The 19,918-nt window shown below is 47.0% G+C and overlaps 1 protein-coding gene across 2 annotated transcripts in view; it reads left to right on the top strand.

Annotated features, from left to right (window-relative positions):
• The window catches only part of LARGE1 (LARGE xylosyl- and glucuronyltransferase 1), a 469,066-nt gene that overhangs the window by 76,658 nt on the left and 372,490 nt on the right, over positions 1 to 19,918 (top strand). The gene's annotated exons all lie outside the window — the stretch shown is intronic.

Below are 19,918 nucleotides of genomic sequence, written 5' to 3'. Positions count from 1 at the left end.
CCATATTAAATACTGATCTTAAATAAATACTAAAGGTGCATACACATGTAAAGATTTTCTGTCCAACCATCCAACTAGTTGGTTGGTTGGAATGCAAATCTGGTAAGGTATGAAAGCAAATGACAATCAGCAATTTGCTCCCAAACGCCAGAAAATGGACAAAAACTGTTGTTTGACCAAATTGTTTAGATCAAACATTTAACAAACTTGTCTGACGACCATTTTCGTCTGTTTTCTGGCATTTAGGAGCAAATTGCTAATCATCAGTTACTCCCATACGTTACCAGATTTTTTATTCCATCCAATCAACTAGTTGGCTGGTTGGACAGAAAATCTTTACGTGTGTACAGTATGCATCTTAAGATTCATGGAATAGAGATGTATTTGTAGTGGGTCTGTGCTGAAAAATAGGGACATTTCCAGAGAGCATCTTCAAACATTGTAACTAGTTTGAGAATTAAGGGACAGTTTGCAGCCAGATATTTATCTATACGTTAAATTAAATACAAAAATTGTAATGATCCTCTCAACTACCCATTTTAGGTCAGGAGATTCCTGACTATGAAAATGTGATTTCTCTGGGAAATCCAAGAAAGACGGTATAAGGTCCCTGAATATCCTGCTATCTGAAAACGGTTCCGTCTACAGCGTTCCATGTCATGATCTGCAGAATGAGTTACTGTACTGGTGCTTGATCATCACGGGTGAAAAGAAATTGTCCTTTAGTAAAAGCACCTAACAGCCAATTACTCAATTCTCTATAACATCGGCTCTTTCAACAAATAGGGGTTAAATGCTGTTGGTTTTAAACATCAGACCTAGAGGACCAGGGTCTTGAGATTCTATAATATCACTTGAATAAAGCGAAAAATTGATTTTTATACACAGAGCGGCGAGAATGTTACTGTGTTTAACCTGTGATCACATCTGATTGTAGGAAAGGGCAGGATGTTTTTTTTTTTTTTTTAATATCCTCGCTTATTAATTTCCTTTTGTACAAAGTGGCTGTGTCTCTTTTATAGCACTAACGGAATTCAAATTGTTCTGCTCTTTGAAGATGGTGTGGATTAACAGATCTACACTACAGTATTACATATTTAAAAGATGGACACCAACTGGTAGACAGGCAATAGGTCGGCAGGTTCAAAAGGTCGACACACAAAAGGTCAACATGGATGAAGATCGACAGGTACAAAAGGTCGGCATGGTCAAAAGGTCAACATTAGAATGGGCGATACAAAATTGTCTACATATTTTTTTTTTTTATATTTCTAAACCTAATCTTCACCCTAACACTCCCCTTGGTGCCTTACCTTAACCCTCCAAGTGCATAACCCTAACTGTCCCTCCTAGCGCCTAACTAACTGTCGTGGTAATCTCTCTAACTGTCCCTTCTAGAGCCTAACCCTCCGGTAAGTGCCTAACCCTTAAAAAAAAAAAAACACATGTCGACCATTTTTTTGTGTGCCCACCATTCAAATATCGGCCTTTCAGTCGTCGACCTCTTGTCCATGGCTACCTTCATCCATGTCGACATTTTGTGTGTCGACATTTAGACCATGACGACCTTTTGTGCCTGTCGACCTATTGCCTGTCTGCTATTGACTGCCATCTCTTTGAAGATCCTGTACTAACATGTACATTAACTATATGACATATTGGGGGGAATTCAATTCAGTGCGATGTTGAATAGCGACGGGAGGGGGCTCCCGCAGCTATTCAATACACCGCGCTGTTTGGGCGCGCTAAGGATTTCTTCTCGCACCCCCCTGGGGATGTGAGGAGAAATCCGACCAAAGTGCCGGGCACGCAGCTGTTTTTCTGTATAACAGCCGCACGCCCGGCACTTTGGTCAGAGAATGCCGGTTACCGCGCCTTAACACCCTTGCTAAGGTGCGATAACCGGCATTCTCCGACCACACAGCGCACTGACTTGAATAGCTCCGGGAGCTCGCTCCCGGCGCTATTCAATTCGAATTGAATTGAATTCCCCCCATAGAGGCTGAATCAGTTTTGTTTTGCAGCTGTGTCTGGGTCTTTATGGTAATGCCGTTGTCTATTCTGATCATACTGAGACGCCCACTAATCTGTCTCGCTGTGTCCATCGGCAATCCATCGAAGCTTGCACCCCCCCTGGCAGGTGCAATTTCTCTTTGTGAATATGGCATCTTCTGTCTATGATACTGCTATTAAGCGGAGTTAACTGCAGGTGGCACCAATCGTATTTGACATTTGATGGAAACAAAAACCTGCATAAGTGTCATAAAAAATGTAGCACAACGCAACCCTGCAGTTAATGAAATGCCAATGTACAGTATATGGGCTAGTACAAAAAAAATATATAATATATAAAAAAAATACAAGATTATCTGGAGACCCTAATGGTGGAGCTGCATACCAGGTATTGAATTTTTAGTCCATAGATAGTTTCCACAGGTCCAGACCACTTTCTTGGTAACATTGAGTATTTACGCGTTTCGCTTTGTTTTTTTATTCTTTTATGATTTGCTGCGTAAACTCTAAAATGAGAGATCGGAAAATTAGAGATAAAAACATAATCTTGTGAGAGGTCCACCTTGAATGTCTGCATTCAGCATCTGTTGTCCAGGGCATCCGTTAAGCTTGTTTAACTATTAATATCGTAATTTCCAGATTGCTTCGTTTATAGCGATCATTGCTATTAGAGGCTTCAAATTATCGCTTCAATCTAGAAGTTATAAAGGTATTTTGTGTGCACCTAAATTCAGTAGTTCCTTAATAACATAAGTACATGAATTCTGATGAAAGCCTTCTTCCTGATTTGTTTATCATAAATTACCACTGGTCCCCGGGGGTCGGCCAGCAAAGCAGGCAACGAGGAAAATACTGTAAGTCTAGTAAATAACTAAAATATAAGCAATGGTATGAACTTTAGGTTGGCTAAAAAAAAATTATTCTTATTCTCCTACAGTCCATTTTTTTTCTTAGGAAAGTCCCTTTTTACCTCTATATTACAACCAGGAAAATTGGGGTAAAACAGGGTTGTATGTTTTTTTTTTTTTTGAGGGGGGAGTTGTTACTAACAGGGATCACGACATGGTCTTGGAGAATCATCCCCATGATTGTACAGAGAATGCTAAAATTATGATTAACCCTTTATAAAAATTCCCACGGCTTTTGCATTACAGAATAGCAACCAGGCAACTGCATATTATAAAAGAACCCCAAAGAATAAAATCTACATTGTGTCATACTTGCCCACTATCCCGGAAGTCGCAGGACGCTCACAATTTTTTTTTGGGTAGCCCCCCCCCCGCACCCCGAAATTATAGTCAGATCTTCCGCATGTCGTCCACTTCCTAGTGAAGCGGGCAGGATGGGGAGATTTTACTAGGAATTCACGGGTCCGTTGGGAGGGGGCGGGGCTAACGTGCAAATCGCATCAATTAGCCCCGCCTCCTCGACCCGCGAATAGCAGTCTTTTCCTGTAATGACGTCTACAGTCCGGCCCCGCCCCCCGCATATGTTTGCAGAATCCCCTCTACGGGCTGCTCCCGGGGAGGAGTTCTGCAACATCGGCGAGTATACTGTACATTGTGACCTGCAACATAAAGGTGCAGTGGCCCCTTATCTACAGTAGTACATATACTGGAGTATGAGGAGTAGTATTTATGAAATCTAAAAAGTAAAATTTCAGTTCAGATAAATGAAAGGGGTTGTACATACTCGGGTGTAACACTGAATCCCATGACATGAACTGGCCTTTGTGTCGGCTCAGAACACCAGATCGGGAGCCTCCATGTTTCACTAATTCCACTACTGTACCCCTTATGCAGCGGTTCTCAATCTTAACCCTCAGGTTTTTCCAACAGGCCATGTTTTGAGGATTTCTCTCTGTGGAAGTAGGTAGAAAAATTACTGACCCAGCCAAATAGATTAACTCATACTTGCCGACTGCATGGCTGCCCCCTCTGGAAGGGGGCAGCTAGATCAGCAGGCAGGGGCATATCTATAATGGGTGCAGGGTGTGCGGGGAACACAGGCCCCTGGGTCCAGGGGGGCCCCGCACCGCACACCCTGCACCCATAATAATATTTACGTCTCCGGAGTCCCACATCGGCGCGGGCATCCGGCGCTGTAAAATGACAGGAAAATGGCCACGGCGGCCATTTTCCCATCGTTTGCACATGCCCAGTACAGGGAAAATGGCCGCCGCAGCCATTTTCCCGGTGACCTGTGCATACACTACAGACTCTGGGCACACTCTAGTGCCCAGAGTCTATAACTCCGGCGCTGGCCGCGCACAGCTCAGTGCGCTGCCAGCTGTCGGGTGGAGAGGAGGGGGCCCCTGTCGGAGACTGCACGCAGGCCCCCTCCTCTCTAGAAACGCCCCTGACAGCAGGGGTTGCTGGAGATGTGGGCGGTGCGCTGGCACAATTGCGTCATCATGGCACCGTTCCCACTGTACAGTGCCGAGATCACAGGCATTGCAAAGCGGGGGGCCAAGGGCTACAATGACGCGATGCAGCGCAAATCACGTCAGAGAAATTGCATTTTTGTACATGTAGTTCATTATTTACAGTGCGGTAACAGGTTGCTTGGAGACAAAAAAAAAAAACCATCATACAGTAATAACGGCTGAGGCTGGGTTTACCGATGTGCTTATTATAAGCTATTATCACAGAGACATTATCTCCCTCCATTAAGTACATGGGCCTTCAGTGTGGCAGCTGAATCACTGCGCTATTAAGAAGAAAGAGAGGCCAGGGCCGCCCTGGAACACAGGGCGAAGAGACGCCGCGCCGCTGACTGCTTTTAAAAGTTCGCTCAGCAGCTCTCACGCTCAGAGACTGCTCAGGCTGCAGTGGTGACAGGGAATTGGCATTGCACGCGGAGATAAGGAACCAGAATATATATTATTATTTTTTCTTTCCCTTCTCTCTCTTGACAGCCCAAAAGCAAATTACCAGGCAGCCATTTAGGAGATAAAGGGAAGTAACGAGAGCAGACCCTGGTCAGGATGGCTGAGGGAAGATATGTGGAGATTGCAGGGAACAGGAGGACACCTTTGGGATGGAGAGTTAAGCAAAAGCCGCCACTTGAAAGTCCAATTAGTTCAGTCTGTCTAAGACATCCAGAGGGCCCAGTCCGATATCAACTCACATCCACAATAACCCATTAGCGCCGAACGGCTTCTTTTACTGGAGACCGTGTTCCTTGGGCTGAATTTTCCGTGGCTGAAATATGTGCAGTTTTGTATAAACAGAGAGACGGGATTTATTTTTATTAAATTAAACTTTCCCACATAATATTCTAGGGCAAAAGTTTAAAATTTTCTCCAGTCCCCCCTGGCTGCAAACTCTGGGCCTGATTCAGAGCCGCTTGTAAGCGGCCGCCCGTTCGCTCTGAGCGATGTTCGCACAACTGCGCATGCATATGGGTCGTAATGCGCATGCGCAAACCAGTCATTGCGGTCGGAAATCGTGCGCTCGCAAAACAGTGAGGGGCTGCTAATTTGATTGACAGAATGTACCGTTTGTGAGTGGTAACAGGGGAAGGTGCTTGAAAACGGGGAGTGGAGATCCGAATGCAGGCGTGCGTAACGGTCAAAAGGGCGTTTAATGGGAGTGCATAATTAGTAAAGGAGCGTCATCGACCACGTCACTTGGTTGTCTTTTAGCCTGAACTGCTCGCAGTGATAGCGGTAAGAAAAACCTACCACAAGCACTGCGAGCAGTTCAGACGCCTTTCGATGTACCCGATTAATCTAATAAATACCGGAGATGACGTGTGTTGTGAACGGCAACGGGGCGTCTTTACAAAATAGTGAGCGCATGTTTCGTTCGCTCGCTCGGACATAGAGGCGTCAACAAACCGCAAAGAGCGAGCGCTCAATTTAAATAGCCGGCTCCTTTTTTGGAATGACCGTCCGCAAATAGCGTCCGGCTCTGAATCAGGCCCCGTGTTCCCTGGGCTGAATTTGCCGTGGCTGATATATGTGCAGTTTTGTATAAACAGAGAGACGGGATTTATTTTTATTGAAATTAAACTTTTCCACATAATATTCCAGGGCAAAAGTTTAAAATTTCCTCTCTGGCTGCAAACTCTGCTCCTCCGCCTCGCGGCTCGTTGGAGAGACGCACCCCTGTCTGACGAGCAGGACGCTAATTTATGCCCTCATTTTCTCTCATATTGATTGCTGGAGCATTTTCTCATCAGGCCTCTCAGCTGGACACCTCTATCCCGTGCAATCTATTCAGAGCGTCGCAGAGAGAATCACTCTCTTCCCCCCCCCCCCCCCCCGCTCCCTCAGATTCATTTATCTGCCTCTGATCTCCTGAAATCTGTCTCCTGGCTTTCTATTAATCTCAGTATAAATGACAAAATGTTCCTTTTTGTTCCCGTTATTGCCCTCCATTTATTTTATCCACCTTATTTATCTATTGTCAGGATCTTGCTCTATGGCCCAATTCCACCTCTTTAACATTTGCGCACTCTGATCATTGCTTGACCCGTCACGCCGGTGATTTCTACCATCATGGCGCCTGACACTTTGGTAACTGCTATGAAAGCAGGATTGCTTGGGGAAACTGTTATAGAGCCAAGATATCTTTATGCTCAGCTATACTATTATCCCATCAGAGTAACTTATTGTAATTGTCATAACAGTTATACCACCAAGGTTGGGATGGCCAATGGAAATCGGTGGTCCCTAACCATCGATTGTCGGTGATAAACTGTTTCATTGGCAAAATCTTTCTGCTTGTAAGTTCTGCTCAGATGCATATTGAACGTTAGAAATTGAGAGCTGCAAGTCAATGAGTTTAAGAGTAAACGTAGCATGGGATGTAGTTATGATCCCGGATGTTGGAATTCCGAAGCACAGAATGCCGATGCCGGTATCCCGACACCAGTCAGAGGACCTCATTCAGAGTCGGTCGAAGCGGCCGCACGGTCGTACGCCACCGATGTTCGCTATACTGCGCATGCGTAAAGTTCGCAATGCGCGTGCGCAAACTAGCGGCTACGATCAGAAATTTCTCTCTCCTTGAACACAGCCAGGTCGGTAGTTTGAGTGACAGATTGAGGCGTTTGTGGGTGGCTGGCAGGCAGGCTGCAGGCAGAGAAAATCCCTTCAGTACGTACTGAGAAGCGGTATGTACAGGGGTTTTCTCTGCCTTTAGCGTTTTTCCCGCTTTTCTCCCCTTAGTAACTAGACCCCTTAGTTACTATGTTACCTGATGTGATGACTAGGCACTCAGGGCCTGATTCAGAGCCGGACGCTCTTTCAGAGCGCTCGCTCTGAATTAGGGTGGCATTTTTTTATTTGTGAGCCGGCCTCCTGGCTGCTCGCTAAGCTAAGCTTTTGCAAGCGGCCAGGTGATGGTCGCGACCATCGGGCTTGCAACAAGACCCTTGTGGTAGGGTCTCGTCCATCGCAAGCCCCAGTGAGCTTCCGATGAGCCGGAAGCTCGCTACTGAGGCCGCCCCCAAACGGCAGGCGTACCTTCAGGTTTGGCCAGCCACCCCCCCCCCCCGCCCGCCTCCAAAACGGGGCGAGCTGTCAATCAAAATTGACAGCCACCCCGTTTTGGTGCAAGACCCATAGCAATGGAGCGTCCGTCGCTGGCCGGGTCTCGCACACGCCGGAGCCGGCTCCGGCGTGCGCAGTGAGGGACCATCGACCCACTTGCGAGCGCTATGCGCTCGTGAGCGGGTCTGAATCAGGCCCTCAGTTACTAGGTTAGCCGATGCATACTTGCCTACTTTTGAAAAAACATTTCAGGGAGATTGTGAAAGCAGCACCTATGAGCGCAGCGGTAAAGTGGGCGTGTACTGCTACATCTGAGAGGCATGTCATAAACCTGACTTACATCCACATATAAATGAGCCCCAAATCAGTTAGTAAGATCTATTTGTTGATGAAAACACACTGATACTTTTCATAACATGCATGTAGCCATAGGGATCATTGGCCCTGATTCAGACCCACTCGCGAGCGGCTGTCCGCTCGCAAGTGGGTCGATGGTCTGCACTGAGCATGCGCACGACGGCGGGAGCTCCGTCGTGCGCATGCGCCAGACGCGACGAGCAAAGGACTTTCCTTCGCTCGTTGTGTCTGATCAAAGGGGGCGTGCTGTCGATGTTGATTGACAGCACGCCCCCTTTGGTGGGTGTGCCGGGGGCGTGCCTCCCTGACGGGGGCGTTCCCAAGGGAACGCCTACCGTCAGAAGCCGGCCCACTGACATCACTAGTGATGTCAGTGGGAGTGATTTTGGCTCTGATAGAGCCAAAATCACTCCGGGCCTTGCGGTTGAAAACCTCAACCGCAGGCTCCGGCTCGCAGTGGCGATGGTTGCGATGGTCACGACCCACAGCTATACGAGCGTCCAGGAGGACGCTCCATAATTATGGAGGGCGGCCCTCATTCAGAGCGTGCGCTCTGCTCAGAGCGTACGGCTCTGAATCAGGGCCTTTGTGCCTTATACCCAATGCAGGGACATTATACTAATGATCCCATTAGAATTTATATATCTCTGTTATTTTTTTTATGTTTGTTAAATATAACAGCTTCATAATTGGGGGTAAGGTCCAATCAGGGAGATTACTAGGGGTAAATTTACTAAGATTCGAGTTTGGTCGAGATGGCAATCTCGGGTAAGTTTAGCCATTTTTTTCAACTCGCAAATTTACTAAAGATAAACTCGGGTGAGTTTGGGAGAGATTTCTCTTTTCTCACTGGTAAAACTCGGGTGAGTTTGCAAACTCAAAAAAACTCACCATCAGGCAAACTCGGAAGTACTTTTCATGAAAAAGATACAATTTGGGAGTTTATTAAGAAACGAGATTACAATCTCGGGTGAGATTGTAGCAAACTCGCTGATAAATTGAATTTTCAAACACTCCACCTCCTGAGCTGCGAGTTTGGCAGAAACATACACAGATCAGTGTGATTTGTGTATGTTTCTGCATGTAATCACTATCTAAAGCGTTAAAATAACTGGTTCGCGCATTGCGTCTTATATGCAGATTGAAAACATCGGCAGGCTACGTGTGATCGCAGCCTAGCGAACAAGTCTGCTCAGGCCCTTAGTTACTAGGTTAGCTGATGTTGTGACTAGGCATTCAGAGCCGCTCGCTAGATGCGTTCGCTCGCACCCAGTGTGTGCAAATTCGGCTAAGTGATGGCACAGCAGGCGATAAGCCCACTATGTCCTGGCGTGCGATCGCTCTGTGTATGCAGACGCCCACCAGCCTGTCTTAAGACACCCAATAGCGCATGTCATCTTCAGGAAGTGTATGCAACCATCGGTACATCGGGTACTGTCGGAAGCGAGCGCATCGTTTGAGGTTGACTATACCCTACCTCAAGCACTGCGATGACTTCAGTGTGAAATACAACCAGGTGACGTGTACTATGACGCTGCCTGTTAATTATGCACGCCTTTGCAACGGCGTTACGACGCTCAGGCACGGCTTCTCCTGTCAATCACTCTGCTGGGCAGTCTATACGCAGCGAGTGAACGCTTTCCGAGCTTTCGCACTGGTTCGTGCACGCGCACTGTGATGCATGCGCAGAAAGCAAACATCGGCCAGCAACGAGCGAACGCTTCTTAGCGGCTGGGTCTGAATCAGCTCCTCAGTTACTAGGTTAGCTGATGTAGTGACTAGACTGTAAGTTTTTAGGCTAACCAATTCTTAGATGACCCACTCTATCTTTAGTGTCATCTTTAGCATAGAAATTTAACAGCTCAGTTGCTAGAGTGGTTATCCCGTGCATCAGTTACCCTATGATAGAGTGGTTATCCCGAGCATCAGTTACCCTATGATAGAGTGGTTATCCCGAGCATCAGTTACCCTATGATAGAGTGGTTATCCCGAGCATCAATTACCCCAGGGGTTCTCAAACTTTATTGCTCTGGGACCCCGTCTAACAGTAAAAATTATTACAGGACCCCAGCATGTTACTGCAGAATGACTGCCACACGTGTGGTCGGCAGACCGCTCATGCACAGTAACATTAGGGAGACACAAAACTGTGAGGTGTCCGATAATGCCATCGTTTCATTTTTTACACATTGCAGGGACGAGCTCTTTTCGAAGCCCCTGTCCCTGCAAGACTGAGGAGACAGTGGGTTACTGGTCAGGCAAAGGGTGACATAGGAGGAGAAGCTGTAGGTGACAGGGAGAAACAGAGGGTGACAGGGGTGAGGAAGATGGTGGCAGAGGGTGGCATGGAAAGGCAGAGGGTGACTGGGGAGGCAATAAGTGACATAGGAGGCAGTGGGTAATAGGGAGAAGCTGTGGGTAATGGGGAGGCAGAGGATGCCGGAAGGTGATGGAGAAGCAGGGGGTGGCAGTGGCTGGCAAGGAGCAGCAAAGGGTGGCAGGGGAGACAGTGGGTGACTGGGGAGGCGGTGAGAGGCAAAGGGTGACATAGGAACCAGTGGGTAACAGGGAGAACTAGAGGGTGACGAGGGAGGCAGATAGTGGCAGAGGGTGGCATGGAAAGGCAGAGGGTAATTGGTGAGGCAATAGGTGAGGTAGGAGGCAGAGGGTAATAGGGAAGAACAGGGGGAGGCAGAGGGTGTCTGTGGGTGACGGAGAGGCTGTGGGTGGCAGGGAGAAGCAGTGGGTGACAGGAAAAGGGAGTGGATTGCAGGAGGAGGCAGTGGAAGGCAGCAAGAAGCAGTGGGTGACAGGGGAGGAAGTGGTGACAGAGAGAGGCAGTGGCTAGCAAGAAGCAGCAAAGGGTGGCAGAGAGAGCCAGAGGGTGGCAGGAAAGACAGTGGGTGACTGGGGAGGCAAAGGGTGACATAGGAGGCAGTGGGTAAGAGGGAGAACCAGTGGGTGACAGGGGAGGCAGGGAGTGAAAGGGAGAGACAGAGGGTGGCAGTGGGTGACGGGGAGGCAGGGAGAGGCAGAGGGTGACAGGGGGAGGCAGTAAGTGAGAAAGACAGAGGGGGCAGTGCGTTTCAGGGGGGAGGCAGTGGATGACAGGGGGGAGGCAGCAATGACGGGGGAGGCAGTGGATGGCGGGGGAGGCAGGGATGATGGGGGAGGCAGTGGGTTTTTAATAAATATTTTCTGTTTCCCCCCTCCAGTTCCCACACTATGTGCTCCCCTGTTCCCCCATGGGCCTCATTCCTCATGCTTCCCTGCTGATGTTTCTTCCCCCTCCACAGCAATCATCACACATTCTGTGTCCTCCCACCCTGGCAGCAACGGTCCCCCAGGCTGCACTTACTTAAGAACATCTGCACAGACTACAGAGAGAGTCTGTCTGCTGCTGATGCTTGCTGCCTGTGTGTCAGTTTCTGCTGCTGGGCAGGAGGACAGGAGACGCTGAGCACTGAGGTGGGGACAGGGCTGCCTGATGACACCTTGGATCTCTCAGCCAGTGATCCGAGGAGTCTGAAATAACAGACAGTTCAACTGGTTTCACTCTCAGATCACTGGCTGAGAGATCAGAGGAGTCATCAACCTGACCCCATGTGAGTCGCGACCCCAAGCTGGGATGGCCGCAACCCACTTTGGGGTCACGACCCACAGTTTGAGAACTGCTGAGTTACCCTATGATAGAGTGGTTATCCCTAGCATCAGTTACCCTATGATAGAGTGGTTATCCCGAGCATCAGTTATCTATCATAGGGTAACTGATGCTCGGGATAACCACTCTATCATAGGGTAATTGATGCTCGGGATAACCACTCTATCATAGGGTAACTGATGCTTGGGATAACCACTCTATCATAGGGTAACTGATGCTCGGGATAACCACTCTATCATAGGGTAACTGATGCTCGGGATAACCACTCTATCATAGGGTAACTGATGCTCGGGATAACCACTCTATCATAGGGTAACTGATGCTCGGGATAACCACTCTATCATAGGGTAACTGATACTTTTGCTGTCTACTCAATAATTACGGTAACTGAAGCTTTGGCTGTGTGTATTTAATTATTTGGGTAACTGTTGCTTGTGCTAGCAACTCATTGTCATTAGGCTAATTGGCAGTTCTATATGTAGGTTAAGTGGTGACTGACTTATCTACTCAGTTATTAGGTTAAACGATGTTTTGGACAGACACTCCATTATTAGGCTAACTGATGAGATGCTTGGACTAGACATTCTTCTATCATTATATTAACTGCTGTTTCTCCTTACCACTCTGTCATCTAGGAAACTAGCACCTGAGCTGCCTCGGGGCCTGTTTCTAAGTTGCACAAAAGTAAAAATGGAGGCCCATCAGGCGATCGTTTGCAAACAGCACATGCGCTGCAACATGCATATGCACGATGAAGGATACGACTGCGACTCATTTTCTGGTTCTGTGAAGTGGGCGTTGCTGGGGTGCAACTAAGCGGCTAGCTTACGGACGCACACAAGAGAGCCGTTTCATTGGAGTGTAGCCAGAGTTCCGTGGTATTCTGAGACGTGCGTAAGGCGAATGGATAGCCTGTTTCTGATGGATATCTAGCGCCCAGCATGGGGTAGATATAAGTGCCAGTACTAATGATGGTGAAAGCGGTTTGGATATAGGCATGCCATGAAGCTGTGCGCATAGCAGCATTAGCATATGGTACAAATTAGTTGGACCTGATTCAGAGGGGCACACTATTTCAGCCACCACTGCGTCTTTATGCAAATAACGTGCCCAATGGAATTCGCAGAGACGCCCACCAGCTGCAACGCTAATCTGCCACTGTGTGCATTAAGACGTACCATCGGCCGCAAGTCTTTGGCACCATTGAAGATTGTACCAGTTCTATGGAGGCACAGAATTTGTAATTGAACCGGTATCGGTTCACCTGCAGCAATAGATCAGTCGCTAACCTCGTCACGCCCGTGTCTGGCTAGCCACCCTCCCTGTGACCACCCAGAAACACCCACTGAAGTTGCCTTTCTCTGGGGTCTAGTTACTGATTTTTCACAGGACAGTCCTGATTTGCAGGCCACGAAAGAGGCGGAGCTTTGGGGAAAATATGCATCTCTGGGTGGGTCATGGTAGAGTTTGGGTGGACGGGGGCGGAACTTATTTTGTCCATATTTGGCATTTTCAAATATTGGGATGTATGTAATTGTGGTAAATGCACAAAAAAAATCCATCAAACCTTTACTTTAGGCTGCATATATTACTCTATTAATATATCAATATCAATTTGCTGAACCATTGTCTTCAAGCTCGGCAGGCTGTATGCAAATGAATAGTATGAAAATACAATTACTGCTGGTATTATTAAATTGGATCCATATAGATTTATTTAAGTTGCAATCATGAAATTCTAGTTTGGCGGCTTAGACTTCAGATCATTGAGAGATTAAAGAGATTATTATAGTAAATTAATTTGCAGATGACTGAGTGTCACTGAATGGGACTGCCCATCGCCATCTTGGGTTTTTCGGGTTCCTCTTCTTATTACAGGCAGAGCTTCCCCTTTGCCGCTCACATCCGGCTTTAATGGCGGATTCTGGCACTAGATATATGCTGGCAGTGATGTATCACCTGCCTGGGAATGAAGTTCGGTAATAGGTCTCTAAACTTCTCAGTATAGTTTCCTTCTCTGTGATGACCAATTGTTAATATTTCAATGGCTTCCACCTCTTCGGATATTTGTCACCCGGCGCTGACATTTTTTTTTGGTTTAAGACAGTTACTTACGGCTTATTGGATTCCTACGGAACAATTTTTTATCTGTGCAACTCGGTGAATGTCAAATTGAGTAGATTGTTCTCTCTGCGTCTCCTAGAGAAAAGTAAGAGACAGGAGAATGACAGCTGAGCAGACAATAGACGATAATGAAGGGGTTTATTTTTTTAAGAATCTTGACTTTCCTGGCGATACTACGGCACCGCCTGGTTTCCATTTGCAGTTGAATGAAAGAGAAAGTGCACTTCTGTGGTTTTATATATCAGCACATAATTAGCAATCTTCCCGTCCTCATCCAGGGGCCTACATGTTAACAACAGGAGGAAATAATGGTGCAGCTAATAAACAATCTGTTATCGCCGCAGTTTATCAATAATATCTCACGAGACAGCGGTTCAGCCGCCTCATCGATACTGGCCGAGAACAGTAACGTTTAACTTACCTCTTTGCCAGGCCAGTGTCAGGGGTTATGGTCATGTGGGACCTGGCTAGCCAGTTCACGTGTGTGCAAAGGAAATGGGACCCCGACGAGATGTCAAGGGGGAAAACCTACGTTTTTGTGCTGGACATAGGACCTCTCGTCCGTCATCATTAGTATTGGCACTTGCACTAACTCCATGCCGGGTCCTAAAGATCCGTCAGAAACTTGCTCCTCTTCTCTGTAACTGCGACTCAGAATCACACGGAGCTTTTGATACATGCCCACGACTCTCTCATGACTCCCACAATTCAGGACGGGCAGTGCGAAGAGACAGATCCATCCTGGTTCCCTCTGGCTCAGAATAGGACGGGCAAGAAATAGCAGTAATAACTTTAAAATTTGCTAGATCAGTTTTTTGGGGGAATGTGTGTGCAGACTTGTAGATGAGCAGAGTACTGTACACACTAACTGTGTATGTACAGCCGTACTCACTGTTTTAAGATATTAATTCAGCAATGGAACTGAGCCTGTAGTTTAGCAGGGGTGCAGAGAGCTCACAAGCTGGTGACTCTCCTCTCTCAAGGTAACAGTGCAGGGTTCTGGAACAGCGGGTGCAATGTTGCGGGTCTCTGGAGCTAAGAGGAGGAACTCCGTCTTCCACCATGTCGCTCATACACAGTGGCTAGATGGCGGCACACATGCGCAGATACACTATCAGCAGCCATCTTGGTTAGGGAATGAGGCTTCCCTAGAGGAGCCATTTTGTTGGAGACTACGCAGTAGTGCACTCCACTACTGACAAGTTTATCAGACTCTTTCAGTGTAATTGAGGAACTTTGGTTTGCTACTTCGTTGGCTTCTGCTTCAGTTCATTGATGTTAGAGGAAATTGTTGATACCGTACAAACCCGTCTTATGGTGCCATCACAGCATCTCAATAGGGTTGAGGTCATACTTGGCATAAGTATGACCTCAACCATGGGCATGTCATGGATTTGTACATGGAATTGTGGCCTATTCAGAAGTAAGCTTGCTTACATAAAGATCTGACGATTTCAGACGGGTCGGTTGCCCTCCATACTGATAGAGATGATGGCTGGTATCAAAAGCGGATGTGTAGGGACGTTGCAGCCACATAGATCCTGCTGACTCCTAATACATGCAGAAATCCGCAGCTACTTATAAGTGCGTACTGTGGCCACTTTGCAGGTGACTCTGAATATGGCCGTTATTGAGCAAAATTACGTCATAATCACGTCCAGTAAACTTGTTGTTGTTGGAAATATAGGTGCGTAAGGTCCCCTAGAAACCAGGGATGTGCATTCAGGGTAGGCAGGGGAGGCAGAGCCTCCCCTGTCATACTCCTGACATTTTATATAAAAATTATCTTCTTTGTTTATTGTAATAATTTTTATAGTTAACACTCACCTGCTTTGTGCAGCTCTCTAGGACTGCAGGGAGACGAGAGATGAGACAGCACCAGCTCAGCCTCGCTTCTGTATAGTCAGACACTGCTTGCAGAGCTGGGGGTGAGGTCACACAACGGGCAGTAAGCTGCACAGAAATAGAGCTAATAGAGGCATGCCTCTGAGTATGGGAGGTGTGCCTTGAACACTGATGGACACCTTGGCTGTATCATGTGACCAGGAAGTGCACTGCAACGTTTAGAGATCGGAGCAGAGTCAGCAGCAGCAAAATAAGACACTGTGATAGAGGTAGGAGAATCAATGGACACTGAAGCATAGTGTAGTAAGGGCAGAGTTACAGTGAGTAGGGGGTGAGACAGGCTCCCAGCACTCAGGACCTTATTCAGAGGCGGCCGTACGGTCTACGACCGCACGGCCGCCTCGATGTTTGGCCAGTGCGCATGCGTGAGACCCGCTACGACCGACAGCGCTGGTCGTAGCGGGTCTCTTTCCAAAGTGGCGAGCTGTCGATGTTGATTGACAGCTCTCCCCGTTTGGAAGGCGGGCCGGGGGGGTGGCAGCCCAAACGGAGGCGTTCCCATGGGAACGCCTAACGTTTGGGGGAGGCCCCACTGACATCACAAGTGATGTCAGTGGAGAGCTTCCGGCTCTGACAGAGCCAGAAGCTCTCCGGGGCTTATGACAAGTGAGACCCTACCCTAGGGTCTCGTCGTAAGCCCCGATGGTCGCGATGGTCTCTGACCATCGCGGCCATCACCCGAGCGGTCGTTAGAGCTGTGGGTGTAAACCCACAGCCTAACGACCGAAATAGAGGCGGGTGGTTAGGATGCAAGCGGCCGCCCAGTTTCTGAGCGACCGCTTGCATCCTCCGACCGCCTCTGAATGAGGTCCTCAGACCCATCTCCATGTGTGTCTCCCCAGCCATCACTGCTAGAAACATGAAATGCTAAAATGAAAATCTTGGCAACTGTGACAATGGGGGACATTTGTGAAAACCGTTCCACAGGAAATTGTGTACCAGAGGTGGTGCAGCCAATGAGACATTTGTTTTCATTTACTAAACTGTACTCAAAAAAATGACAGCTATAATCTGATTGGATGGTATATGAAACACTGCCTTTTCTCCACAGCTGCTTGCACAATCATTTCCATAAATGTCCTCGACTTTAAGTTGCTCGTCATTAGGTTATTATCTGCTGATTTCAAATTTAGCCCAAACAAAATAAAATTAGTTTTTTCCCCCCCATCTAAACTCATTATTAGTGTTACCATTGCCAAATGACACATAAATTTAATTTGCCCTTTAATAATTATTTGCTGTTCAGCCACAAAATGGAACCTGGACTCATGCCTGTGTGGAGTTTGTATATTCTCCCTGTGCTTGCGTGGGTTTCCTCCGGGTACTCCAGTTTCCTCCCACACTCCAAAAATATACTGGTAGGTTAATTGGCTCCCAACACAAATTAACCTGTGTATGTATGTGTGCGCATGTGGTAGGGAATATAGATTGTAAGCTCCATGGGGCAGGGACTGATGTGAATGGTCAAATATTCTCTCTGTGTAAAGCGCTGCGGAATATGTGTGCGCTATATAAATATCTGGTAATAATAATAATAATAATGCCTTTTCCATTGACATTGCAATCTGCCAGCCGGTGCTGTAAGGAGCTAACTACATCTCTAAGTGATAGTGTAATGAGAAGATTGAACGACAGGGCACATTTTAAGGTAATTGTTCCCCAGGGAATATCTTTAGAGAAAGATAAGTGGTTGATATTCAAATAATTGTGATATGACAGAATGTCAAAGGGATTGAGACTGTTTCAAGAGCGACTAATGCGATTGGACAGTGATTATTCGCAGTGCGGATCTTTACATCAGGGACAGCAGTGATGAGGGACGACAGAGACAAGAAATAATACTATGGTATAATATGTCTTATGCACGGTCACTGTGTATCTATGAACTGGAGACACAAATGTGGTTATATCCAATAAAAAGAGGATATAAAATGTGTCACTGTGAGACTATAACAAAATGGCCACCACTGTGCTAACTCTAGCGCTGACTCTAGTTGTTGACTTTGTGTACTGCAGTTTGATTGGCTACTTGGGGCATCAATCATTACATTATCGGCATGAAGCTTTATCTGCAAACAGTTTCTGCCGTGAGAGGCAAAGGTGAATTATGTGCACATCATCAGCTGATCTGGGCCCCCCCAACAAGCCCCGGTCTGCTCCCTCCGCCCCCCTCTCGGTGACACTGCAGACAGCGCAGGTGGCCGCACACGCAGAGACCTGCTGGCACTGTGTTGACTGATGATGGAGTCATAGGCACAGTGTGGTCAGGCTGCAGCTGTTTAGACCAGCCGCCCAGTGCGTAAAGTGGTCCTAGAGAAGTGGTGGAACTCACCCCCCCCTTCCCCCTTGGTGTTTAAAATAAAAAAGGGACAGCGTGTGCTGGAAAAATGGGAGTGGTCTCAAAAGAAAGGGGCGTGGTCACACAATAGTATTTCCAATTCAATTTACGCCACACAGTAGCACAATCTTGATTCACCCCTGATTCACATTACACAACATAGTAGTGTCTTGTATTCATGTATGACACACAGTAGTACCCATTTTACACAATGCCCACAGTAGTAGTACCCCTAATACACATAATGCCCACAGTAGTAGTGCCCCTTATACAATGCCCACAGCAGTAGTGCCCCTTATGCAATGCCCATTGTAGTGGTGCCACTTACACAGTGCCCCAAGTAGTGGTGCCCCTTATGCAGTTCCCCCAGTAGTGGTTGTGCCCCTTATGCAGTGCCCCCAGTAGTGGTGCCCCTTATGCAGTTCCCCCAGTAGTGGTAGTGCCACTTATGCAGTGCCCCAAGTAGTGGTGCCCCTTATGCAGAGCCCACAGTTGTGGTAGTGCCCCTTATGCAGTGCCCCCAGGAGTGGTGCCCTCAGTAGTGGTAGTGCCCCTTATGCAGTGCCCACAGTGGTAGTGTCCCTTATTCAGTGACCCCAATAGTGGTACACCTTATGCAGTGCCCCCAGGAGTGGTTCCCTTTATGCAGTGCCCTCTATGCAATGCCCCCTGTAGTAGTGCCCCCAATAGTAATGCCCCCTGTAGTTATTTGTTGCATGTTGCCACCCAATGCTGCCCGGTTTCATCCCATCTCATTCAAGGCGAGATCTGGCAGAGATCTGGCGATCATCGGTACACAAATTTGTGCGCTGAATGGTAAAAATCGCTATTTATGTTTGTGAGAAGAAATCCGACTAACTCAGACCAGATGCTTAGGGGTATATTTACTAAAGGCCGATTTTGATCGATTTAAAATCGATCAAAATCCATGTTGTGTTTCTGGGGCTAAATCACACATTTACTAATACTTAAAAAATAAAATAAAAATTTAATGTGCGATTTAGCCCCAGAAACACAACATTGATTTTGATTGATTATGAATCGATCAAAATCGATTAAAACCTTTAGGAAATATACCCCATTGTGTGGCCTAATTTCTGCACCAGGGAGTAAAGCTGGATAGCCATCCTAAAGTAATATATATATATTTTTTTTTTCAACTCGGCTATACTGCATTGATGCATTCATATTCGTTAACCGAGTCCCAATTACTGTATATAACATGAAAGATGATCTTTAGCACTATGTACTAGTAGAAATGTATCATGCAATGGCCTCAGAATCTCACGTTTTCATATTTTTCTCTAATTAAATGTTTATGTCACAAGGTCTTGTGCTGGATTTTTAGCAATTTACTTTTACTGTGTTTCCTGCCTGCAGAGATTCTCGTTACTCGATGAAGCTTTGTCACAGTCTAACCAATAATTAGGGTCAGTATTGTACAATTCAGCCTCTGTTCATTGTATAATTTTACATTGAGAAATCCATTATGTAAAATTGTTGGGATTGGGACTTCTAATCACTGCCACACCCTATTAGTGATAATCCTGCTGACTGCGCCAATTTTTTATCTAAAATTTGAACCACATAATGAACTTCATACATATATATATATATATATATATATATATATATATATATTATATATACACTATACTGATATATCTTATTATGTTCAGCATGTCTTAATGAGCTCTTCCCTGGTGTACAGCAATGCATCCGAATGTGCAAGGACTGAGACGCCCACTTGCCGTATCTGTAAGCGCAGAAATACAGCTTGGTCACATCATTGAAACTTGCACCAGCCCCAAGCCGGGTACAAACAGTGTCGTCCCTCCCCACAGTGACACCCGGTGCAGGGAGGATTGTAGTGCTAGGCCGCATGCCGGTAAAAGGGGCATGGCCTCGCGGACAGGGGGTGTTGCCTCGTGCCTCGAACCCCCGTTTTAGTCGCTCGGGGGGTCCGAACTGCATGTTTGTACGCACTTGCTTGGATCTGCAAAGCCGCCGATCAGCGCCT

This window comes from Taudactylus pleione, unplaced genomic scaffold, assembly GCF_031769625.1.
Source record: "Taudactylus pleione unplaced genomic scaffold, aTauple2 ptg000903l, whole genome shotgun sequence".
Taxonomy (NCBI): Eukaryota; Metazoa; Chordata; class Amphibia; order Anura; family Myobatrachidae; genus Taudactylus; species Taudactylus pleione.
This window is presented reverse-complemented; position numbering and strand designations above follow the sequence as displayed.